Source organism: Pan paniscus, chromosome 2, assembly GCF_029289425.2.
Source record: "Pan paniscus chromosome 2, NHGRI_mPanPan1-v2.0_pri, whole genome shotgun sequence".
In the NCBI taxonomy this organism is placed as follows: Eukaryota; Metazoa; Chordata; class Mammalia; order Primates; family Hominidae; genus Pan; species Pan paniscus.
The window spans coordinates 57898860-57924142 of record NC_085926.1 but is presented as its reverse complement, the minus strand read 5'-3'; the positions used below and the strand labels follow the sequence as shown (position 1 = coordinate 57924142).

Below are 25283 nucleotides of genomic sequence, written 5' to 3'. Positions count from 1 at the left end.
ACAAAACAAAACAAAACAAAACAAAACAGAAAGATGGCCAGGTGTGGTGGCTCACACCTGTAATCCCAGCACTTTGGGAGGCCAATGTGAGCAGATCACCTGATGTTAGGAGTTTGAGACCAGCCTGGACAACATGGTGAAACCCCACCTCTACAAAAATACAAAAATTAGCCAAGCGTGATGGTGGGCGCCTGTAATTCCAGCTACTCAGGAGGCTGAGGCAGAATAATTGCTTGAGCCCTGGAGGTGGAGGTTGCAGTGAGCGGAGATGGTGCTGCTGTGGTCCAGCCTGGGTGACAGAGCAAGACTGTCTCAAAAAAATAAAGATAAAAAAATAAGTAAAACATACATATACAGTTATGTGCCATATAACAATGTTTCAGGCCGGGCACGGTGGCTCATGCCTGTAATCCCAGCACTTTGGGAGGCCGAGGCAGGTGGATCACTTGAGGCCAGGAGTTCAAGACCAGCCTGGCCAACACGGTGAAACCCCGTGGAGACTTCATCAAAACAAAACAAAACAAAACAAAACAAAAAACAAAAAGAAGCCTTGTTCTCTTCCAGGCCTGAAAAGGGGAAGACTCGAAGTCAGGGAGGGTGTGTCTGAAAAGGGGCCTAGAGAGTCTGGGCCTGACCCCTCCTGGTTCAACGCAGAGCACTCTCAGATGCACTTAGGGTCAGGCTTGGGCAGGGAATGGCTGCAGCGGTCCCGCCAGCCTCTACCTTTATTCTACAGACAATAATGTCAAAAGCAGCTGCAGCAGCAGCAACAGTCGCCACTCAGGGTCTGGCCTGGCCAGGCCATGTGTGGTCCACCTGAGAATGGAGAAGTCTGGACGCAGATGACAGGAGCCCCTTGCTTCCCAAAGATCAACGTGCAAGGCACTTCCTAAGTGCTGACAGTCTTGCTCCACCCAGCAGGGATGTGGAAGGCCAGACCTGGTGTCTGCTTAGGCCTCTAACCTCAGGGAGGCCTTCTGTTTCTCACCAAGCCAGCTCTAGTTCTAGCTGGAAAGGCTGTTGTTCCCAACTTTTGTTTCTGGGCCTCTAACTGCCCTGTCAAGCTTACCCTGGGTTATGAGTGTTCATAAAGGAAACTGCCACCTGCGTCAACTCAAAAGTGACTGAGAAATTACCTTCCAAACTAGACCCAGGATGAGCAGCTAGGAAAGAGCTCATTCACAAAAGCAGGGCAAGTTGGGAAGTGGGGACAGGAAGCAGGGCTGGCCTCTGCCTACAAGTCACCTGGGCATGTGACCATCAGGGAGGCTTCCTTTATCCTAATCAGGAACTGCCCTTGCCATGTTTTCTGGGGACTGGAAATTTTCCAGTGTGTCCATCAGGAACAGCCTATCTCACCAAAAAAGCGGCAAAGCTGTGTCTGCAGGTGAGAGTGATTCGGATAATCATCATCATCGTCAGCAGGAAACATTTATTCAGAGCTTCCCATATGCTGCTCTAAGCACTCTCTGATAGGCTGTGTACCATTATCACCCCCATTTCACAGATGAGGTAACTGAGGCCCAGAGAGGTGAAGAAATGTCAGGAGTCACACACAGTGGCGGACAGAATTGGGAACTGAATCCTGGAAGTTGATTCCAAGGTCTCTCTTTATACCCTACATGGTACTGACTTCGGAGGTGGAGATGCCCTGTCTTTCACTGAGCCTTCACTGGCTGACACTGAATCCCAGAATGCTGGGGACAGATCAAAGCTGACATCAACGTTGCCTGTTGCTCTGTTCTTTCCAGCACCCCAAATGCCCCTATCAAGCCAGGGGTCTGTGGTGCTGAGTAATGAGAAATGAGTTTGGTAATGTAGGTGTTAAAAGTTGAGTTGTGTCCCCAGCAAAAAGATATGTTTAAGTCCTAATTCCCCAGTACCTGAGAATGTGACTTTATTTGGAAATAGAGACTTTGCAGATGTAATCAAGTTAAAATGAGGTCATACTAGATTAAGATGGCTCTAAATCCAATCACTGGTGTCCTTATAAGGAGAGAGTTGGAGCCTACAGATACACAAGGAAGATGGCCATGTGACCACAGAGGCGGAGACTGGAGTGATGCTGCTGCAGGCCAAGAATGCCGAGGACTGCCCGCAACCATCAGGAGCTGGGGGAGAGGCATGGACAGATTCCCTCCAGTGCCTCTCAGAGGAGCCAACCTTTCCGACACCTTGATTTTGGACTTCTGTCCTCATGAACTGCAGAAGAATGGATTTCTGCTGTTCTAAGCCACTTAGTTGGCGGTAATTTCTTATGGCAGCCCTAGCAAACTAAAAGAGCCACTTTTTCAAATCATCTCTTAAACCAGCTTTGTCCTTTTGTTGGTTTCCTTGTTAATGAATTAAATCAATCTTTGACATGTGGTCACTCTATACTTGTATGAGACCCCTTCTGAAAATTATACTTTGCTGTAGCGCAGACCCAGAGCTACTATTTCAGTTTACTCTGCCAATTTGCTGGCAAGCAACGTCCTCCACCAGCCATGCCTCTGTCCTAGGCACTGGGAAAATCCAGGCTGAGCCCCCAGCTCCCCCTGGATGGTGGTCCAACCAGAGCTTGGCAGGAGCAAACAGCTTTTGCAGCTTGGGCTGTTTTTACCAGCTGGAGGGGCAGAGGCAGCCTGGCAACAGAAAGCTGAGAGGTGGAGGGCAAGGGGAAGGGTGACCTTTTCAAACCTAGCCACATTCGAGGAGTGGAGCAGAGAAAATACTCGTAAATCCATATCTGACATGCTGGGTGCTGGGGCTCAGTGACATGAAGCAGGCGGCCAAACAGCCCACTGAGGACAGTGAGGTCATCTTGAGGCTGAGTCACTCAGATTGGCAGAGCAGTGTGTGCATGGAGGAAGTCAGTTTCCTTTGCACCAGACAGAGCGGGATTCGCAGGGTGGGCCTCAGAGCCCGGGCCTCAGCCCTTTTGTCCTTTGATTCCCCAGGCTTCTGGGAGGAGGCTTAGGTTCCAACCTGGCTCCTTTCTCAGGACAGCTTTAGAGCTGAGGCATGTGGTGAGAAGAGGGGAGCGGGGGCTCAGCAGCTGAGTTTGAACCGCCTCTCCTTCACTTACTGAACTGCATGATCAGCAACACCAATCTGACCTTCAGTTTCCTTCCTTGCAAAATTACTCCTTTTCCATAAGTGGTAATTTTATTTGGGCTTATCATTCTCATAAGGCCTCCATGGGGTCAGGGATGAGAAAGCACAGGGTCTAGCAAGAAACTGGCACATAAACATTAAAAAAAAATTTCCTCATCTTCAAATGTGACTCCCTTGGCTTTTTTGAGGAAATCATTCTGAGCAGGAGAGTGGAATGCAAAAGCAATTTAAATAATTTTTTTCCAAAAATGGAAAATATCTTTTTTTTTTTTTTCCTCTGTCTCACTCTGTTCACCACAATACAATCTCCACCTCCAGGTTCAAGCGATTCTCCTGCCTCAGCCTCCTGAGTAGCTGGGATTACAGGTGCCCACCACCACAACCAGCTAATTTTTGTATTTTTAATAGAGACGAAGTTTCACCATGTTGGCCAGGCTGGTCTCGAATTCCTGACCTCAGGTGATCCACCCGCCTCAGCCTCCCAAAGTGCTGGGATTACAGGCGTGAGCCACTGCACTCAGCTGAAAATATCTTTTAATTGAAAAAGTTACTTCATTCTGTCAATTCGAAGACGCACATTTTTTTCACATTTCAACATCTCAAAAATGCAGATGTGTCTAATAGATGACACATTGTAGCAGTTTGCTTTCAGGGGAGTACAGAAAATAATTGTCTTTCAATCAATGGCATCTTAGACTCAGGAAATGTGGTCTAAAAGGGATATATGTTCATTGTGTAAAGTTTTTCTAATTATTATTATTATTATTTTATTTTTGAGACAAGGTCTCCCTCTGTTGCCCAGGCTGGAGTGTAGTGGCCTGATCACAGGTCACTGAAATCTCAACTTCCCCAGCTCAAGCAATCCTCTCGCCTCAGCCTCCTGAGTAGCTGGGGCCACAGGTGCACATCACCATGCCCAGTTAATTTAAAAAAATTTCTTTTTTTGTAGAGACGAGGCCTGTGTTGTCCAGGCAGATCTTAAACTCCTGAGCTCAACTGATCCTCCCGCCTCAGCCTCCCAAAGTGGGGATTACAGGCGTGAGCCACGGCACCCAGCACTGTATAAAGTTTAGACACACAGAAGTATACATAATAAAGACTCCCTGAGTTCAGCTCTCCAGAGAATACCACCACCCTAGAGAAAGTCCACTTTGTGTGCAAGAGCATGCTTCTGTTTTTGTTCTAATTGCCCAGAAACTCTCCTCAGACCAGTCACCCACACCTTCTCCTATTTCTGAGAGCCAAATTAATGCTCAACTAAGGATAGCAACACATTATAAATTAGGATTTCATGATTAGTCACTTTCCCCACCCCCAGCCCACGTGGCTGGCACCTTTCCTCACTGCCCAGGCCTGTCTGGAGCGGCAGTGCAGTGCCCTGTGCTGACCAGAAGGTGTGGGGCTGAGGAAGTCAATGATTCAAGCCTTTACAAAAGTGTACGTGCAGTGCAGTTTGTAGTTTTATTATTTGCAGGTGACAAAAATCAGGGTGGTGTGGGGCCTGAAGTGTTTGGAAAGCTGGAAAGTACTGGGAAATTAGAAAGGTATGTCTTGCTCAAGAACTGGTTTTGTTTCTTGTTTTTGAGATGGGCTCACTCTGTCACCCAGGCTGGAGTGCAGTGGTTCGATCACTGCTCACTGCAGCCTGAGATTCCCGGGCTTAAGTGACCCTCTTGCCTCTCAGCCTCCAGAGAAGCTGGGACTATAGGCGTGCACCACCATGCCTGGCTAAGTTTTTTATTTTTTGTAGAGGTTTCACTATCTTGACCAGGCTGGTCTCCAACTCCTGGCCTCCCACCTTGGCCTCACAAAGTGCTGGGATTACAGGCGTGAGCTACCACACCCAGCCTCAAGGACAGTTTTTTTTTTTTTTAAACCATCATACAATTTAGTAGAACCACCAGCAGCACCATGCTCAGCTCTATGCCAACATAACCAAACCAGGAAGAAGGCGTTCACTTGGCCCACAGGAGGTCAAGGGCTGTGTGAGCTTGTGCCGACTCTGCTGAACAGGTACTGGCTATCAGGAGCAAAGCGTTGTGAAGGATTCTGAGATCCACGTCTTTCCAAGAAGACAGAGTCAATGACTTGTCCAAGGTCATTTGACTACCAATCGGTGGAACCAATCTGGAATGCAGTAGTCTATTGTCAAGCAAATCCAGGGCTCTTTCCACCATGCCATGTGGTGGCCTTCCGAGGGCCACCCTCTCCTCACCCCCATCAGCAACATTAAAAACTCTTCTTTGCCCTGAGTCTACCTCTGTGGCTTCATGTGGATCGCAACTTCAGCAGGAGACTGAGATGAGGGGGAAGGGGAAGGAGGCGTGGAAACCCCAGCCTGAGGGACCTCTGGCTATGAATGAGGCTTCTGTCTGCCTGCGCTGTGCGTCTGGAATTTTGTATGAAAACAATGAACTGGAAGGAGGTGAAAGCATGTTCACAAAAGCAAGGCCACCACAGGCCCCCTCCCTCGCTTATAAAAGACTTGCTTTGTTTCAGGCAAAGCAAAGGAGAAGCTAGGGATATGCTGAGGTTTAGGGGCGCTCAGGTGTTTGAGGTTAACGTGCCAATGACTAGGAGGAGGTGGCCATCAGAAAAATCAGGAGCCCAACCCGAACCTGAGGTTTCGGACTCCTAATCATCTTCACAGCCATGCTCATATTTGTGTAATGCTTTAGAGTGTGCAGAATGCTTTCTCAGACATTTTCTCAACAGAAGGAGAGCTTAGGGAGGGATGAAGAGCGCCGATTCATGCAGCCTTCTATCTTGCTGTCTGGGTGACTGTGGTGTGCCAGGCACTGTGGATGCTGTGCTTTGTTCATCACTGTCCCCATCCTTAGGAGTCTGACGGATGGGTAGAAGTCCTGGCCTCCCTGCCTGCCAGCTTCAGGACCTTGCACAAGTTAATCAATCGTTGTAGCAGCTGCAAAAGGGAGAATGACAGTGGCTGCCTAGCAGGGTGGCTGTGAGGATTAAAGGAGCTCTGGGGGTGAGGGGCCTGGCTTATGACAAGGCCTGAATCGATGGTGGCTATTAGCTGTCATGGCCAGTGAGATGCGAACAGTAAGGCTGGGCACAATACGGTCTAGCCTGGAAGCATCTGGGTATGCCTGGATGTCATTCCCACCTAGAAAAACGGTATGGTGGTGGGCAGCAGGGGGTTACGGGGAGTTGCTGCATCGTGTCAGGCAGGCTGTGGACTCCTGGTGGGAGGGGCCCACAGGGCTGGGGAATGCTGGTTAATAGAGTCCAAGGAACTGTGTGGCTTTCCACTTTAACCACAATATACAAGTACTGAGATCGAATGAGGGTCAAATTGTATCATTCCTCTCCTCCATCCCTCCCCTAGGTCCCCATCTCACTCAGAGGAATAGCTACAATCCTCAGAATGACCTACAAGGTCCTACACAATTGGGTCCCCACTACCTCCGTGACCTCTGCTCCTCCGGTTCTCTTTCTTCCTCTCTTTGCTGGCCACGAGGGCCTCCTTGACCATCCTCAAATATGCCAAGCACGCTGTGGTCTCGGGGCCCTTGCACATGCTGTTCCCACTGCCAGATATGTTCTTCCCCCAGATATTTATTTTATAGTTCCCTCATTTCCTTCAGACTTCTCAAACGCCACCTTTTTAAAGAGGCCTTCTTTGACTACTTTATATAAAATAGCAACCCGCTGATGGTGGTCCCTATCCACCACACATGCTGAATCTCCCCCCACCAGAGCACTTATTAACCTATGACATATTTAATTAATTTATTTATTTTGAGATGGAGTCTTGCTCTATCACCCAGGCTGGAGTACTGTGGTGCAGTCTTGGCTCACTGCAACCTCTGCCTCCCAGGTTCAAGTGATTTTCCTGACTCAGCCTCCCGAGTAGCTGGGACTACAGGCATGCACCACGCCTGGCTAATTTTTGTGTTTTTAGCAGAGATGGGGTTTTGCCATGTTGTCCAGGCTAGTCTTGAACTCTTGACCTCAAGTGATCCACCCACCTCGGCCTTCCAAAGTGCTGGAATTACACGTGTGAGCCACTGTGCCCGGCCCTGTGACATATTTTATAACATATACAAGCATGTTATCTGTCTCTTTCTCCACCAGAAATGTAAGTTCCATAAGGGCAAGGATTTTGTTTGTTTAAGTGTTAGGACTTAGCACTATGTTTGGCATGCAACGGGTGCTCAAAAAATATTATTGAATGAATCAATTACTGTTGAGAGAAAACAGCAGGCTGCTATACAGTGGTATGGCGTGAGTCCTTTTTCATCACCTAGAACTAATATTTGTTTGCGATTGCTTCATGTAAGCATTGACTAAACCCTTTACATGCATTAGCTTATTTAAGCAGGTACTATTATTATTATTATTTTTAGATGGAGTCTCGCTCTGTTGCTTAGGTTGGAGTGCAATGGCATAATCTCAGCTCACTGCAACCTCCACCTCCTGGGTTCAAGCGATTTTCCTGTCTCAGCCTCCTGAGTAGCTGGATTACAGGCTCCTGCCACCATGCCCGGCTAATTTTTGTATTTTTATTAGAGACGGCGTTTCACCATGTTGGTCAGGCTGGTCTTGAACTCTTGACCTCGTGATCCACCCACCTCAGCCTGCCAAAGTGCTGAGATTACAGGCATGAGCCAACGCGCCCAGCCCAGGTACTATTATTATCTCATATTTATTTGTTTATTTATTTTAGAGGGAGTCTTACTCTGTTGCCCAGGCTGGAGTGCAATGGCGCAATCTCGGATCACTGCAACCTCTGCCTCCTGGGTTCAAGTGATTCTCCTGCCTCAGCCTCCAGAGTGGCTGGGACTATAGGCGCCCACCACCACGCCTGGCTAATTTTTGCATTTTTAGTAGAGATAGGGTTTCACCATGTTAGCCAGGATGGTCTCGATCTCCTGACCTCATGATACGCCCGCCTCGGCCTCCCAAAGTCCTGGGATTACAGGCATGAGCCACCGCGCCCGCCCTATTTTTTATTTTTTAACACAGAGTCTCACTCTGTTGCCTAGGCTGGAGTGGAGTGGTGCAATCTTGGCTCACTGTAACCTCTGCTTCCTGGGTTCAAGCGATTCTCCTGCCTCAGCCTTCTGAGTAGCTGGGATGACAGGTGCCTGCCACCACGCCTGGCTTCTTTTTTCTTTTTACTTTTTAAATTTTTTTGAGCCAGAGTCTTGCTCTGTCACCCAGGCTGGAGTGCAGTGGCGCGATCTCGATACACTGCAACCTCCGCCTCCTGGGTTCAAGTGATTCTCCTGCCTCAGCCTCTCGAGTAGCTGGGATTATAGGCATGCACCATGTCCGGCTAATTTTTGTATTTTTAGTAACGAGATTTCACCATGTTGGCCAGGCTGGTCTTGAACTCCTGACTTCAGGTGATCCACCTACCTTAGCCTCCCAAAGTGCTCGGATTATAGGCGTGAGCCACCGCACTCAGCTGCCTGGCAAATTTTTGTATTTTTTGGTAGAGACAGAATTTCACCATGTTGGCCAGGCTGGTCTCAAACTCCTGACCCCAAGTGATCCGCCTGCCTCGGCCTCCCAGAGTGCAGGGATTACAGGTGTGAGCCACTGTGCCCAGCCTTATCTTGTTTTATTGAAGAGGAAACTGGATCTCAAAGAAGTTAGTTATCTTACTTCAGTTAGTAATGGCACAGCCAGAACTGTGTCTAGTCCTGATGACCCGAGTATGGGCTCTTAGCCATCACACAATGTTCATTCCTGATGGAATCTGAAAGGGTGGATACCAGAACTAGAGTAAGTTTACAGGTGATCTGTATCCCTTCTTCATATTTTTCTATACTTTTTTCCCCAAGAAGCATGTATTAATTTTATATTAGGAAAAAAAGTTGTTCCACTTGTCCATCTATCCACTAGGCATAACCAAAAGAGTGGGGACTCAATTGAGGAAGGTTGCCCACAGCTGTTTTGGGAGCCCCTGAATCCCAGAATCTCTCGGAACTTGGTTAAGAGCAGGAAGGTTTGGGGGACCCCAGGCTCAGATGATGATGGCAGGAAGATGATGTCCAGGTAGGATGTTAGGATTGCGACTGTTAGCACAGGCAGCAAGGACTGAGATGGAAGACAAAGCTTCTCTGCAAGTGCAATGGTACGACGTCTTTTCCTTCTCGATTCTTGTGTTGCACAGACCGTAAAAATGCCTCAAGGTCTGAGGCTGGCTGGGTTAATTGATGTCACCTTTCCCAAAATGTGTTTGGCTTTGGACCTGTGACAACAATCACAGTTTCATCCAGAAAGAACAGGCAGACTTATCTTAGATGACCCAGCCTCATACTTCTCAGAGTGGGTTTCTGTCCCTGCAGGGTCTAGTTAGGAGGAAAGAGATGCTGTGACAACTTCTTGACTAATTCCTTCAGATCCATAAGATCCTTGTCCCCCCAACCCTCCAGTTGCCAGTAAACACTATATTAGGGCAAGAAACCAGCACTCCTGGTACAAAGTAAAGAGAATATCCTTCTTCCACAGAAATACACACTAAAGTGTGTAGGGGCAAAGGAAAAAAATGAATGAGTTGACATTCTCAAACAGTTCAGAAAAAAAATACGCACGTGTGTGTGTGTGTGTGTGTGTGTATACACACACAGAGAGAAAGCAAATGAGGTGAGGTGTAAACTGGAAAATCTGGGTGAAGGGCAAATGTGAGTTCCTTGTGCTATTCTTGCAACTCTTCTGCAAATTTAAAATCATATCAAAGTAAAAAGTTTCCAAAAAAAAAAAAAGTTTCAAAAAAAAAAAGTATATGTATGCCGAATTAACTAAAGTGCTCAGAGGAGACGCTGAGCAAAGGATCCAAGTCCTTTTCTTGTGTTAAATCAATGCAAGAACTTGAGAAAATTATGATCACCCCATTCTTCCCATGGTTCACTGTGGACTCTCTTAAGCTTCCCGGTATGGAAAATATCCTGCTCGGAAGAGAGCTTTGATCAGAAAAATGCAATAAATGCCTGGAGCCAGAGATCTGAATCTTTGCAAGGGACTGTAGGAGATAACACAGAAAAGGAAACTTGAGTACCTCCCCATGGGAAGGCCAAGGCAGGGTCAACATGGAGAAAATCTGAAAGCCTGCAGGCCACACTTTCCAGAGCAGTGGGGGGCTGGAAGGTGGCACAGGCAAGTAAGGCACAGCCCTGCTGTTAGGGGTTTATAGTTTAATAGGAGAGAGAAATGACACCAGGCAACTGGGTCATTTGGGGTAGAAAATGCCCCAAATGGGGTAGAAAATGCTCAGGGTAAGAGGAGGGTCACAGAAGAAATCCTCCAGGGGCTGAGAGCAGGGAGAGGAATTTCTGACGTAGAATGGGATGAAGACAGAGAGGCAGATACAGCAATACCCTGCACTGTAGCCTCATGATAAGTTCTCTTCCTGCTTAAGCCAGCCAGCTGGCTCATCACAACCAAAAGTGTGAATCCTCTCCTGCAGTGGGGGCAGTTTTTGTACAGTGCAGGCACACACACAGCGAGCTCCCTCTTGCCTCAACCATTTCTTTTGCCTGAAATGTCCTCTTCCTGATGTGCTTTCCAAATGCTGCTCTTCCACCAGGCCTAGCTCCAGCCAGCATGAAACCACTCATTCACACCTGACATGTTCCCACCTTCCCCTTGCAATGTCTTTCTGTTATATCCACAATAAGCCCAAATCTTTCCAGTCCTTCGAGGCCTGCCTCCAATGTCTCATCCCCTTCCAGTTTCTCAGGCTGCTTTCTGGAGAAGTCATTTAATTCTGAGTCAGTGCAAACCATCGATATAACTTGGTTGTTCAAACTTTTTTTTTTGAGACAGGGTCTCCTGTTGCCCAGGCTGGAGTGCAGTAGTGTGACCATGGCTCACTGCAGCCTCAACCTCCCGGGCTCAAGTGATTCTCCTGCCTCAGCCGTCCAAGTAGCTGGGACTACAGGCATGTGCCACCACACCCAGCTAATTTTAAATTTTTTTGTACAGACAGGGTCTCATTATGTTGCCCAGGCTGATCTAGAACTTCTGGGCTCAAGCCATCCTCCTGCCTCAGCCTCCCAAAGTGTAAGATTACAGGTGTGAGCCACTGTGCCCGGCCACATGGGAGCCATTCTTGAAAGCCCTGAAGGCACTTGGCATGGAAGGCAAGCTTGTCACATGACAAGGACAGCTAAGGGAGCCAAGCTCATTGGGCCTTATGCCAGCTTGGAGAGGTACATTCCAGAGGAGTCTCATAAAAGCAGGAGTTGAGTTCTGGGTAGCACAGCAATTAGAACTAGGACCAATGCAGCTATGAAACACTAGAAAACAGATTTAGGAACACTTAACATTATGAAATGCTGCCATGTGCGGTGGCATGCTACCAGTTGCAAGAGGGAGTCAGATGAAACTGGGGAAGTTGTATAAAGATTTGCTTTGGCTTAGATCAGACGCTCCTAAATGTCCAACCATTAGTGCAATCTCCAGTGGGCTAGGGTGACCTGAGGAAAATAAGGCCATAGCCCTAAAGCTGGTCCATTTAAAAGACTTTTCCTTTCTTGATAACAGTCCATATGCAAAGGGCTCTGAAAACCAAGTTTGTTTTTTTTTTTTTTTTTTTTGGTTTGGTATAAAAACTCATTTTGCAGAAAACTCTGACCTGAACTGAAATAGTTATTTATAGCCTTTACTTATTCCACTTAGTTGAATATTCACATGGTTCACTGGAAATTTTGCATTTTACTATGAAGTGTTACATTCACCATATTAACCTTTCAAAAATGTAAATACATTGCAATTCCAAAATACATCTGGCCTCCAGGGTTTCATAAGAAACTGTGGATTAGGTGTATCCTTTTTTGTTGTTGCTGTTAGTTTTTATTTCATAATCATAAGCTTAACTCTGCAATCCAGCTAGGCATGAAAGGAATAAGGAAAACATGGAACCCAAAGGGAACTGCAGTGAAAGCACAAAGATTCTAGGATACTGCGAGCAAATGGGGTGGAGGGGTGCTCCCCTGAGCTACAGAAGAAATGGTCTGGTGGTTAAGATAAAACACAAGTCAAACTTAGTAGAGCTGTCCACAGTCAGCAATGGTGATCTTCTTGCTGGTCTTGCCATTCCTGGACCCAAAGCGCTCCATGGCCTCCACAATATTCATGGCTTCACCATGCCAAAGGCCACATGCTTGCCATCCAACCACTCAGTCTTGGCAGGGCACATGAAAACTGGGAACCACTTGTGTTGGGTCCAGCATTTGCCATGGACAGGATGCCAGGACCTGTATGCTTCAGGATGAAGTTCTTGCAATCAAATTTCTCCCTGTAGATGGACGTGCCACCAGTGCCATTATGGCATGTGAAGTCACCACCCTGACATACAAACCCTGGAATAATTCTGTGAAAGCAGGAACCCTTACACCCAAATCTTTTCTCTCCAGTGCTCAGAGCATGAAAGTTCTCTGCTGTCTTTGGAAACTTGTCTGCAAACAGCTCGAAGGAGATGTGGCCCAAGGGCTTGTTGTTGACAGCAATATCGAAGACCATGGTGGGGTTGACCATGGCTGGTAATATGGGGCTCCCAGTGGCAGCAGCATCTGCAAACCTGGTGTATCCTATTTTTCAAGTATTGTAATGGCCTTTCTTTAATTAAATGGTGAGTTAATAGTAGCGTTTGGTATGTTTTTTACATTAAAAACTGTTATAGCTTGGTGATATGGTTTGAATACTGCTTGTTTGTCCCACCAAGTCATGGTGAAACCTGATCCCCAATGTGACAATGTTGGGAGGAGAAGCCTAGTGGGAGGTTCTAGGGTCACGGGGGTGGATCCTTCACGAGTGGCTTGGTGCCTTTCTTGCCATAGTGATTGAGTTCTTGCTCTGAGGAAACTGGATTAGTTCTCACAGGAATCAATTAGTTCTGGGGAGAGTGGGTTGTTATGAAGCCAGGGCGTGCCTTGGGTTTTGCCTCTCTTTGCAGGTGTCTGCTTTCCCTTTGACCTTCATGTTGTGACCTAGCATGTGGCCCTCACCAGAAGCAAGAATATGCTGGTGCCATGCTCCTTGGACTTCCCAGCCTGCAGAACTGTGAGCTAAATAAACCTCTTTTCTTTTTTTTTTTTTTTTTTTTTTTGAGACGGAGTCTAGCTCTGTTGCCCAGGCTGGAGTGCAGTGGTGTGCTCTGCTCCCTGTAAGCTCCGCCTCCCAGGTTCACGCCATTCTCCTGCCTCAGCCTCCCAAGTAGCTGGGACTACAGACGTCTGCCACCACACCCGGCTAATTTTTTTTTGTATTTTTAGTAGAGACCGGGTTTCACCCTGTTAGTCAGGATGGTCTCGATCTCCTGACCTCGTGATCCACCTGCCTTGGCCTCCCAAAGTGCTGGGATTACAGGCGTGAGCCACTGCAACTGGCAATAAACCTCTTTTCTTTATAAATTACTCAGTCCCAGGTATTCTGTTAAAGCAATACAAAATGGACTAAGACATTCAGTAAAATAAAATGTTTGGCAACCTGAGTCTAGCTCCAAAATTTCTGGAACATTTTATTGGTCTGTGAAGTCCAACCCCAGCATAAGGCACCTCTAGTGCTTTAGAATTCTAGGCTTAATTAGACCAGAGGTTGCCAGTTGGTAGCCCCACTGACCAAACTGGGCCTGCAGGTATGTTTTGCTTGCCTCACACAGGGCCTTCTTCCCCCTTTTTAATCTGGAAAGTGAACATAAAGTCCAGTTTCCAGTTTCTGGGTTTTTTGTTTGTTTGTTTTGGTTTTTTTTTGAGACAGACTCTCATTCTGTCACCCAGGCTGGAGTGCAGTGATGTGATCTCGGCTCACTGTAACCTCTGGCTTCTGGGTTCAAGTGATTCTCCTGCCTTGGCCTCCCGAGCAGCTGGGATCACAGACACGTGCCACCATGCCCAGCTAATTTTTTGTTTGTTTGTTTGTATTTTTAATGGAGATGGGTTTTCGCCATGTTGGCCAGGCTGGTCTCAAACTCCTGACCTCAGGTGATCCACCCACCTTGGCCTCCCAAAGTGCTGCAATTACAGGCGTGAGCCACTGTGCCCAGCCTGGTTTCCAGTTTCTCTTGAAAATTCAGAAGATGTTGGCAACAGACTTGCATGGCATACAATCAACTGAAGCCAAGAAGCAGGTGGCCCCCTCTGCTTTCCAGCTGACCCCTTTGTGCTGACTGGAACACCCAGTGTGCTTCACTGCCACAGAACACAGGGCTAGAAAAGACTGCTTTTCTTAGGTGAGGACCGCTGATCATCGGCTCTATATAGGAATAGTGCCCTACCCAGTAACTCCACACAAAATTAAGAGTCTGATGCTGCTCCAGGGAAGGCCTGCCCAGAAACAGGCCTGCAGCAGACCCAGGGTACCAGAAGACTAGGAGGTCAAGAACAACTTGTTTGACTCAGTGAGCTCCTTAGCTGACGACAAAGAATTTGCTTGATTAGGAATTCCTGCTGGGTGCGGTAGCTCATGCCTGTGATCCCAGCACTTAAAGAGGCCAAGGCAGGAAGATTGCTTCAGCCCAGGAGTTTGAGAGTGTAAATTTCCTTTGCATGTCACGTTGGAGCTTAAAAAGTTTTGGGCCAGGCACGGTGGCTCATGTTTGTAATGCCAGTACTTTGGGAGGCAGAAGCAGGAGGATCACTTGAGCCCAGGAGTTCAAGACCAGCCTGGGCAACACAGCGAAACTCCATCTCTACAAAAAAAAAAAAAAAAAAAAAAAAGCCAGTTCTGGTGGCGTGTGCCTATAGTCCCATCTATCTGAGAGGCTGAGGTGGGAGAATCACCTGAGCCTGGGAGGCCGAGGCTGCAGTAAGCCGTGATCATGCCACTGTACTCCAGCCTGGGTGACAGAGTGAGCATTAGCTAGTTCAATGCTGAGGAGTTGGAATGAGAATGGGTATCTACGTCCAGTCCTTGACTTCAATAAAAATGCTACCAAAGTCATCCCATTAAGTATGATGATTGCTGTACATTTTAAAAAACACTTAAACTATTGTAGGAAATTTGAAACATATGCCAAAGTATAACAAATAATATAATAAACTCCCATTTGCCCTTCCCAGCTTTGACAAATGGTGTTATTTTTTTCCATCTACTTGGGATATCTGTGGTGTTTTTCTTTCTTTGTTTTTAGAGATAGGGTCTTGCTCTGCTGCCCAGGCTGGAGTTCAGTGGCACCATCACAGCTCACTTGCAGTCTTGATATCCTGGGCTCAAGGGATCTCCTCATCTCAGCCTCCTGAGTAGCTGGGACTAGAGTTGTGTACCACCACACTTGAATAATTTTTTAATTTTTAGTTTTGTAGACAGGGTCTTGCTATGTTGCCTAGGTTTGTCTTGAACTCCTGGCCTCAAGGGATCCTCCCACCTTGGCCTCGACTTAGGATACTTTTGAAAAGAAGATATTCAAGACTCCCTATATCATGCTTTAAGCATGCTTATACAGCATGCTCTTTTTTTTTTTTTTTTTTAGAGAGAGAATTTTAGAGCAGTTTTAGTTCAAAGCAACACTGTGTAGAGCCAGCATGCATTTAAAAAGAAGAACCCTGGCCAGGCATGGTGGCTCAGGCCTGAAATCCCAGCAATTTGGGAGACTGAAGCAGGAGGATTGCTTGAATCCAGGAGTTTGGGACCAGCCTGGGCAACACAGGGAGACCCAGTCTCTACAGAATATAAAAAATAAAAAAATAAGCCGGGCATGGTGGCACACATTTGCAGTCTCAGCTTCTCAGGAGGCTGAGACAAAGATTGCTTGAGCCTAGGAGTTTGAGGCTGCAGTGAGCTATGATCCTGTCATTGCACTCCAGCCTAGGTGACAGAGACCATCTCCAAATAAATAGCCCTGATAGAAATTCCTAGCCTTCATATTTTTCAATAATTTATTATTAATTTTATGGACGATGACTTTGGTAACTGTCTAGGATTTTGATTATTAGAAAGTATGTGCAAGGTGGCATGGGGTAATTTTTCCTCCTCAGTCGTGGCCCAATTTTATTTTACTTATTTGGCTCAATTTTATATTCTCTTATTTTACTTTCTTTTCTCCCCCCCACCCCCCGATTTAAGCCATGATATTCTATATTTTATCTAACAGGGTCTCCTTATGTTGCCCAGGCTGGAGTGCAGTGGCATGATCTTGGCTCACGCAGCCTCAACCTCCTGAGCTCAAGTGATCCTTACCTCAGTCTCCCGAGTAGCTGGGACCACAGTTGTGCACCACCACACGTGGCTAATTTTAAAATTTTTTAAATTTTAAAATTTAACATAGCTCTCGCTATGTTGCCCAGGCTGGTTTTGAACTCAGGGATTCAGCTATTCTCCTGCCTCAGACTCCCAGAGTGCTGGGATTACAAGCATGAGCCACTGTGCCCAGCCTATTCCATATTTTATATATCTGTGTAGGCCACCTTAAAGCTTTACTGAAACGAGGCAGGCATAAATAAATGTTTATTCAGTCTTTCTATCTAGTAATTGGTGAAAACTAGGTTCCGCTTTTCTCATTAAGTGTATGCTTTAAGAAAGTCTAAAATTTGGTAAGAAATAAGGTCCTTTGCCGCAGTCAAATTTACATTCGTGGTAACAATGTTTACTGCCACTAAGTGATTTTATTCCAGACCAGAGGGCACACCATCATACTATCTATGAATGGCCACTGTTAGCAACCAGAAAGTATTGATTCAAGTCCACCTTCAGACCAGGGTTCTACTCCCTTTCTGCAACAAATATTTATTAAATATCTAAAATGTACTAGGCCAGGCATGGTGGCTCACGCCTGTAATCCCAGTACTTTGGGAGGCGGAGGTGGGTGGATCACCTGAGGTCAGGAGTTCGAGACCAGCCTGGCCAACATGGTGAAACCCGTCTCCACTAAAAATACAAAAAATTAGCCAGGCATGGTGGCATATGCCTGTAATCCCAGCTACTCAGAAGGCTGAGGTGCAAGAACAGCTTGAAGTCAGGAGGCAGAGCTTGCAGTGAACCAAGACACCACCATTGCACTCCAGCCTGGGCAACAAGGGCGAGACTCCGTCTCATTCATAAATAAATAAATAAATAAACAAACAAACAAACAGATGTTCTAGGAACTGTACTAGGTTTCAGTTATACTAAAGTGAGTAAAGACCCAGTATTTAGTTGCCCTCTGGGAACTCTGGGAACTTACTATCTCATAGAGAAGACAGAGAAGCAACCAACAATTATAGCCTAGGGAAGGAGGGGTAAACTATGAGGAGAGGTGCACCTAGCCTAGTGCCCAGTAAAAAATGTCCGGCCAGGAACGGTGGCTCACGCCTGTAATCCCAGCACTTTGGAAGGCTGACGTAGAAGGATGGCTTGAACCCAGGAGTTTATGTGACCAGCCTGAGCAACATAGGGAGACCCTATCTCTACAAAAAATACAAAAATTAGCTGGGCATGGTGGCACGTGCCTGTAGTTTCAGCAACTCGGGAGGCTGAGGTGGGAGGACTGCTTGAGCCTGGAAGGTCAAGGCTGCAGTGAGCCGTGATTATACCACTGCATTCCAGCCTGGGTGACAGAGTGAGACCCAGTCTCAAAAATCAAAATAAAACAAAACAAAAACAAAAAAGCAAAGACCACCAAAAAACAAACAAACAAACAAACAAAAAAACAACACCCTGTCCCTGTAGCTTTTCTTTTTTCTTTCTTTTTTTTTTTTTTGAGACGGAGTTCCACTCTGTCACCCAGGCTGGAGTGCAATGGTGTGATCTTGGCTCACTGAAACCTCTGCCTCCCCGGTTCAAGCGATTCTCCTGCCTCAGCCTCCTGAGTAGCTGGGATTAGAGGCCTATAGCTTTTCAAATAGTGGTTGAAGACACAGTTTTAAGAAAATTATCTACTTTGATCAATTTTGAAAACAATTTCTAAATTTAAATTGTGAGTATGACAGTAATCCTAAGTGCTCTCTTGTTTTGGACTTCTTATAACTTTAGAATCAGTATCAATGACTTACTGATATTAGGGAATCAATAGATTGGGGAAGTACGTAATTCTTTTGTTTTTGTTTTTTGAGACGGAGTCTCGCTCTGTTGCCCAGGCTGGACTGCAGTGGCGCGATCTAGGCTCACTGCAACCTCTGCCTCCTGGGTTCAAGTGATTCTCCTGCCTTAGCCTCCCGAGTAGCTAGGATTACAGGCACGTGCCACTGCGCCCGGCTAATTTTTTGTATTTTTAGTGGAGACGGGGTTTCACCGTGTTAGCCAGGATGGTCTCGATCTCCTGACCTCGTGATCCACCCGCCTCAGCCTCCCAAAATGTTGGGATTACAGGCGTGAGCCACCGCGCCCAGCCAGGATGTAATTTATAGAAGTCATTTAGTTTGTCTGTTTTGATATACTTCATTAAAAGAAGCTTATCAACAATTCAAAAGTTTCCTAATGGGAAATTAGTTGAAGAACCAGTCTGTAACCTGGCTCTCTTCTGCTGCCTGTTAGTATCCATGCCCTTGGTTATTACCTTCCTCACTGTATCAGAGTTAGTTTGTGTGACCAACAGAATTTTGCACAGTGATGGTATGTCACTTCAGAGATTAGGTTATGAAAGATATGGTGGCTTCCATCCCTCTGCCTTTCTCTTGAATCACTTGCTCTGAGGGAAGCCAGCTGCTTTATCTGAGCAGCCTTATGGCGAGACCCACGTGGTAAGGAACTGAAGATTCCGGTTAATACCATCTGAATGAGCAAAGAAAATCCTCCAGGCCTAGTCAATAGCTTGACAGCAACTCCAGGAGAGTCTTTGACCTAGAACCACTCAGCTAAGCTGCTCCTAGATTCCTGACCCTTAGAAACTGTGTAAGATACTAAATATTTGCATGTTTATTTATTTATGTATTTTTAGATGGAGTCTCGCTCTTGTCACTCAGGCTGGAGTGCAATGGCACCATCTCAGCTCACTGCAACCTCCACCTCCCGGGTTCAAGCGATTCTCCTGCCTCAGCCTCCCAAGTAGCTGGAATTACAGGCACCCACCACCACACCCAGCTAATTTTTCTATTTTTAGATGGGGTTTCGCCACGTTGACCAGGCTGGTCTTGAACTCCTGACCTCAGGTGATCTGCCCACCTTGGCCTCCCAAAGTGCTAGGATTACAGGCGTGAGCCACCACCCCCAGCCTATTTGCTGTTTTAAACTGCTAAAGTTTTGGGGGTAATCTGTTACACAGCAATGGATAACTTTTTTTTAAATTTAAAACATTATTATTTTAGAGACCCTGTGCAAGCATAGCTCACTGCAGTCTTGAACTCCTGGACTCAAGTGATCCTCCTGCCTTAACCTTCTGAGGAGCTGAGACTCCAGGCATGTGCCACTACACCTGGCTACTTTACTTTTAATTTTTTTAGAGATGGAGGTCTCACTATGTTGCCCAGGCTGGTCTCAAACTCCTGGGCTAAAGCGACCCTCCTGCTTCGGCCTCCAGAGTTGCTGGGATTTTGAGGACTTTGCTATAACATGAGGCCAGAAAAATAAATGTATTTTATTAATATTATTTTTTGAGATGGAGTCTTGCTCTGTCGCCCAGCCTGGAGTGCAGTGGCGAGATCTCGGCTCACTGCAACCTCCGCCTCCCAGGTTCAAGCGATTCTTCTGCCTCAGCCGCCCAAGTAGCTGGAATTACACCATGTGCCACCACGTCTGGCTAATTTGTTTGTATTATTATTATTCCTTTTTTAAGTAGAGATGAGGTTTCGCCATGTTGGCCAGTCTGGTCTTGAATTCCTGACCTTAGGTGATTCAACTGCCTCGGCCTCCTGAAGTGCTGGGATTACAGGCATGAGCCGCTGTGCCCGGCCAATAAATGTATTTTAGGTATTCAAAGACAGATGACTTAGGCAGAAGGTTCTATTTATTCCAGGTGATATCACAGTACTTACTCATCTTCATTGATAAAAAGGGCTATATGTGCACATAGCACATATGTATTTACCACCTAATTTTGGCAAAAGTATTTAAAATATAGAACTTTATTTGCCAAAGTTGCATGACTGAATAAACTCTTATGGATTTTAAAAAAAATGTGATTAGGTACATAAAGTGCTAAATTAGAATGCTCAACTTTAAAACTATCCCAAATTTACTTCGTAGAAGAAAATGTAAATGTAATGAGCTCTATAAACACTATTTAAAGAAAATAAGGCCTTGCATGGTGGTTCATGCCTATAATTTCAGTACTGAGGCAGGAGGATCGCTTGAGGCCAGGAGTTCAGGACCAGCCTGATCAACAGAACTAGACCCAGTCCCTAAAAATAAAAAATAAAACAAAAATTTGGTTTAAGATATTCAAAACACATTAACTCTTTGAAGATTAGCTATGAAGTGCAGGAGGAGGGGTAATGGGGGAGGCTAAATAAGCATGGGCTAATTATCTCAGAGCAAGTTTTCAACCCAAAACAAAATGACATAACTATGCAAAGATTACACAGTGAAGTAATTTATGGCAGAAGCCTGAGATTCAAAAAATTGAAATGGTTGGTATTTTTAGTGCCTTTGCAGCTCCTCCCTTGTTTGCTTGTAGAACCTGCCATGAGGAAGGATCCTCAGTCTAGCAGGAAGGGATCCCGCCATTTAAGAGTGAAAAGAATGCTATTCCAAGCAGGCACACCTGCTTCCAATTCTATGTGGAGCACGATGCTCATGCTGATGGGATAAATGAGTACACAGACTTTAGGATAAAGAAAAATCCTAGGATGAAATTTCATAAAGTAGAAGTTTGAATCTCTGCTAAATGAAGTCTGGTTGCCCAGATATTCTCTGGCCAGTTCAAAAGGTAAAAATGACAAGGAGCACAACCAGCAACAGTTTCTCTACTTGTTCCTTTCTCCCTCCCCTGGTCCCTTTGCCTTTCTTATTCGTAATGCTCATGATGTCTTTTTCTTTCTCTTTCTTTTCTTTTCTTTTTCTTTCTCTCTCCCTCTCTCTTTCTCTTTCTCTCTTTTGAGACAGTTTCACTCTTGTTGCCAGGATGGAGTGCAATGGCGTGATCTTGGCTCACTGCAAACTCCACCCCTTGGGTTCAAGCGATTCTCCTGCCTCAGCCTCCCGAGTAGCTGGGATTACAGGCATGTGCCACCATGCCCGGCTAATTTTGTATTTTTAGTAGAGACAAGGTTTCCCCATGTTGGTCAGGCTGGTCTCGAACTCCCGACCTCAGGTGATCTGCCCACCTCAGCCTCCCAAAGTGCTGGGATTACAAGTGTGAGCCACCGCACTTGGCGTCTTTTTCATAGGCTTTATAGGTTTTATCTCAGTGTCCTTGCATGACAGGGTAACAGATCACATAATTTTAAGATTTGGGCTGAAAGGCGCTGAATCTTTAGGGAAAAAAAAAGGTCCTGCTCAATCTACTGAATGAAACAGCACGATAAACACAAACAATAAGACATGGTGGACACTTGCCTCCATGTGCAAGGGATTTAGATCCATCCAATCCATGCCCCAGCTCATCAGTAGGAGACGCCTTTCAAAGAGCCTGTCTGGCTAAAACACTTTTTCTTGGCTTAAAAAAAAAAAATCCTTAGGCCGGGCGCAGTGACTCACGCCTGTAATCCCAGCACTTTGGAAGGCTGAGGCGGGCAGATCACGAAGTCAGGAGATGGAGACCATCCTGGCCAAGATGGTGAAACCTGTCTCTACTAAAATACAAAAAATTAGCCAGTCGTGGTGGTGCACACCTGTAGTCCCAGCTACACAGGAGGCTGAGGCAGGGGAATCCCTTGAACCCGCGAGGCGGAGGTTGCAGTGAGCTGAGATGGTGCCACTGCACTCCAGCCTGGAGACAGAGTGAGACTCCGTCTCAAAAAAACAAACAAAAAACCAAAAACCTTCACTAGTTACCCATTACTCGCAAGTTACAGTTCAAACCATTTAACAGGGGAAAACTCCAGGAGAGTACACACAAAGCCTTAAAAATGCTTCCCAGTCATAATGCCTTTTTAAAGAAAATCAAGATCAGATCTTAATGGTTTTCAATGACATGTGCTTCAAGAGAAACCAGACCTGTTCCTTAGACGATCTAGAAGGGAAACTTACCTTTGGCTCTGTAGCCAGATATCCCCAGCTTGGAAGGTTGAGTGGTTGAAGGTGAGAGGAAATGCACCCAATGCTTCTATGGTTCCATAGTCTCCAGTGTCTTCTTCTATTACACTGTATTTTAATTGCCAGCTTCCTTGCCTGTATTTCACCTCCATACCAAAAGCTCTATGAAGATAGGGACTGAGTATTGTCAGGATCTGGCACGGTGCCTCATATCAGACACTCAATAAGTATTTGCTAAATGAATGCATATGAAACCACTGAAACCTGGAGACACAACATGGAGTAGCAGAAAAAGTAACAGGCCAGGCGTGGTAGCTCACACCTGTAATCCCAGCACTTTGGGAGGCTGAGGCAGGCGGGTCACCTGAGGTCGGGAGTTCAAGACCAGCCTGACCAACATGGAGAAACCCCATCTCTATAAAAATACAAAATTAGCCAAGCATGGTGCACATGCCTGTAATCCCAGCTACTTGGGAGGCTGAGGCAGAAGAATCACTTGAACCCGGGAGGCAGAGGTTGTGGTGAGCCGAGATCGCGCCATTGCACTCCAGCCTGGGTAACAACAGAGGAACTCCGTCTCAGGAAAAAAAAAAAAAAAGAAAGAAACATCTTGGTTCTCAACTTTATTATTACGATTCCAAGTAAAAAATTTTCTGGATTTTTCCTGGATAAACAAAAAGATGGGATAGGATTGTTAAGGGTTTCTCCAGCATTATAGTTCTATGAATATATGTACAAAGCATTTTTAACATTATAAGACTGACTGTTGAGTGAACACACCAGAATTCCTCAGTGCAAATGAACATTAGCCCCTTTAAAGATGGGGGTGGGTACTCTGACAAGTTAATTACTCATTCAACTATGAAAGCCAATTTGGAATTTATTTTAGCTTGAAAAAATTTATACAAGCAATACATATTTGTTAATTACTAAAAATAAATTAGAAATCACAAAAGGGAGGCTGAGGCGAACAATAGCTTGAGTCCAGAAGGTTCGAAACCAGCCTGGGCAATATAGGGAAACTCCATCTCTACAAAAAAATATAAAAATTAGCTGGGTGCGGTGGCACATGCCTATAGTTCCAGCTACTTGGGAGGCTGAGATAGGAGGATTGTTTGAGCCCAGGAGGCAGAGGTTGCAGTGAGCCGAGATTCATGCCACTGCACTCCAGCCTGGTCAATAGTGTGGGACTCTGTCTCAGAAAAAAAAAAAAAAAGGAAAATCATAAAGGTGGAAGGGAATTTAAATTTACCCACAATCATACAAAGACAACCACTACTACCAGTCTGGGTATAAATCTTCCTAAGTTCTCCTGTTACAAACATATCTTGTATGTTTACATTTATTTTCCTTTATAAAACCAGGGTTATTTTACTCTGGTAACCTGTTTCTTTTACTTAATATAGTATGAATATCTTTCTACATACTTTGTAACCACAGTAATCTATAGAGTGGTAATACTAATTTATTTAACCAATGACCCACTTAGGTTGTTTATGTCACTATGATAAAAATGCTGCACTACATGTCCTAGTAAATTTTTATGCACATAATTATGTTCTCAAAATAATTATCCAGAAGTGAACTTTTTGGAGCAAGCCTGTAATTTTTAAGTCAGGAGCAAGGCTGCATTTTTTTTTCGAGAAGGAGTTTCGCTCTTGTCGCCCAGGATGGAGTGCAGTGGTGCGATCTCGGCTCACTGTAACCTCCGCCTCCCAGGTTCAAGCAATTCTCCTGCCTCAGCCTCCTGAGTAGCTGGTATTACAGGCACCCACCACCATGCCCGGTTAATTTTTGTATTTTTAGTAGAGATAGGGTTTCACCATGTTGGCCAGGCTGGTCTCCAACTCCTGACCTCAGGTGATCCACCTGCCTCGGCCTCCCAAAGTGCTGAGATTACAGGTGTGAGCCATTGCACCCAGCCAAGACTGCAGTTTTAACTCAGTTGATTTGCATGCAGTTTTTTCTCTTTGGTAGCAGATTCCCATCCTTTTGATAGTAGATAAATAGTCACTGGAAGCAGCCAAGAGTCACCAGATTTTGGTCAAGTGTAGTGATTAAAGTGAGAGATCAAGTAGGCAATACTAGTTTTGGTTGAAAGCCTCTGACTATAGGGCAACGTGAATGGTTTTCACATGTGACTCAAAAGTGGTTCTAAAGGCAATAACAACAGGAATTCCAAAACCATTGTGGGCAATTGGTTCATCACCAAACCAAGCATATTACTTCCAAAAGAGTGAACTATGAAGGCGACAAACAGAGCTAGGTGATAATGCTTTCTCAGGATTCATAATGTTACACACATATCTCACTCATACACAGAAATTCTGAATGGTTGAGTCAATCAATTCATTTAATTAAAGTAGATTAAAGTTTAGGCTTACCTAAAACTTTAATATTTGCAATATTTTTTCAGTATGACATTCTCATAAAAACGTATTCACCACTCGAATGGTACTTCACATACATTATCTTTTTAATGTTCACACTACTACCACAAATATAAGTATTATTCTCCGCATGTTATAAATGAGAAAATGGAGACTCAGAGAAAATGTGATTTGCACAAGGCAACAACATCTGATAAAAGGTAGAACCAAGATGCCAATACAGATCTCTTTTGCTTCAAACACCACGTTCTTTTTATTCTCTAACCCTGCCATGTAGCACCTTTGAATAATTCTTAAATGTATCATTACAGGGTTGTTCAATTTTTAGCTGCAATGCTTAATATTTCTTAATGACTCTATTATTACCAGTGAATAATCCTATTCTTTATTTAACGTGGAAGTGAACTGAACAAAACTGAAGGTATTGCTTATGAACAGACTTATTTCTATTCTTGAGGAAAACTGGAAGTAACTACAAAAAGCCATTTATTCCACTTGAATGAAGTAAATATTGATACTAGACCTTACATTTAAAGAGACCAGTCTAGCAAGTGACTCTCATTTTAACAATAACCATATTAAAAGAGAAAAAAATAGAGCAGTAAGTTAAATAAAAGGTTAATAAAACTTGGAGGAAACAGCTAAGTGTTTTCTTTTAAACCCTGAAGAATACCAAATGTATGTTATGTTGCATAAAGAGTCATGTCAAGAGAAGACTATTAACAACCCAATAGTAGAGTCAGCATTAAGAACTTCAATGATATTCAACTCAAACATGCG

General features: G+C 45.2%; 1 pseudogene; it reads right to left on the bottom strand.

Annotated features, from left to right (window-relative positions):
- Positions 1-7428: 7428 nt before the first annotated feature.
- Positions 7429-18946, bottom strand: LOC129397530 (peptidyl-prolyl cis-trans isomerase A-like; annotated as a pseudogene).
- Between the last annotated feature and the right edge of the window lie 6337 nt (positions 18947-25283).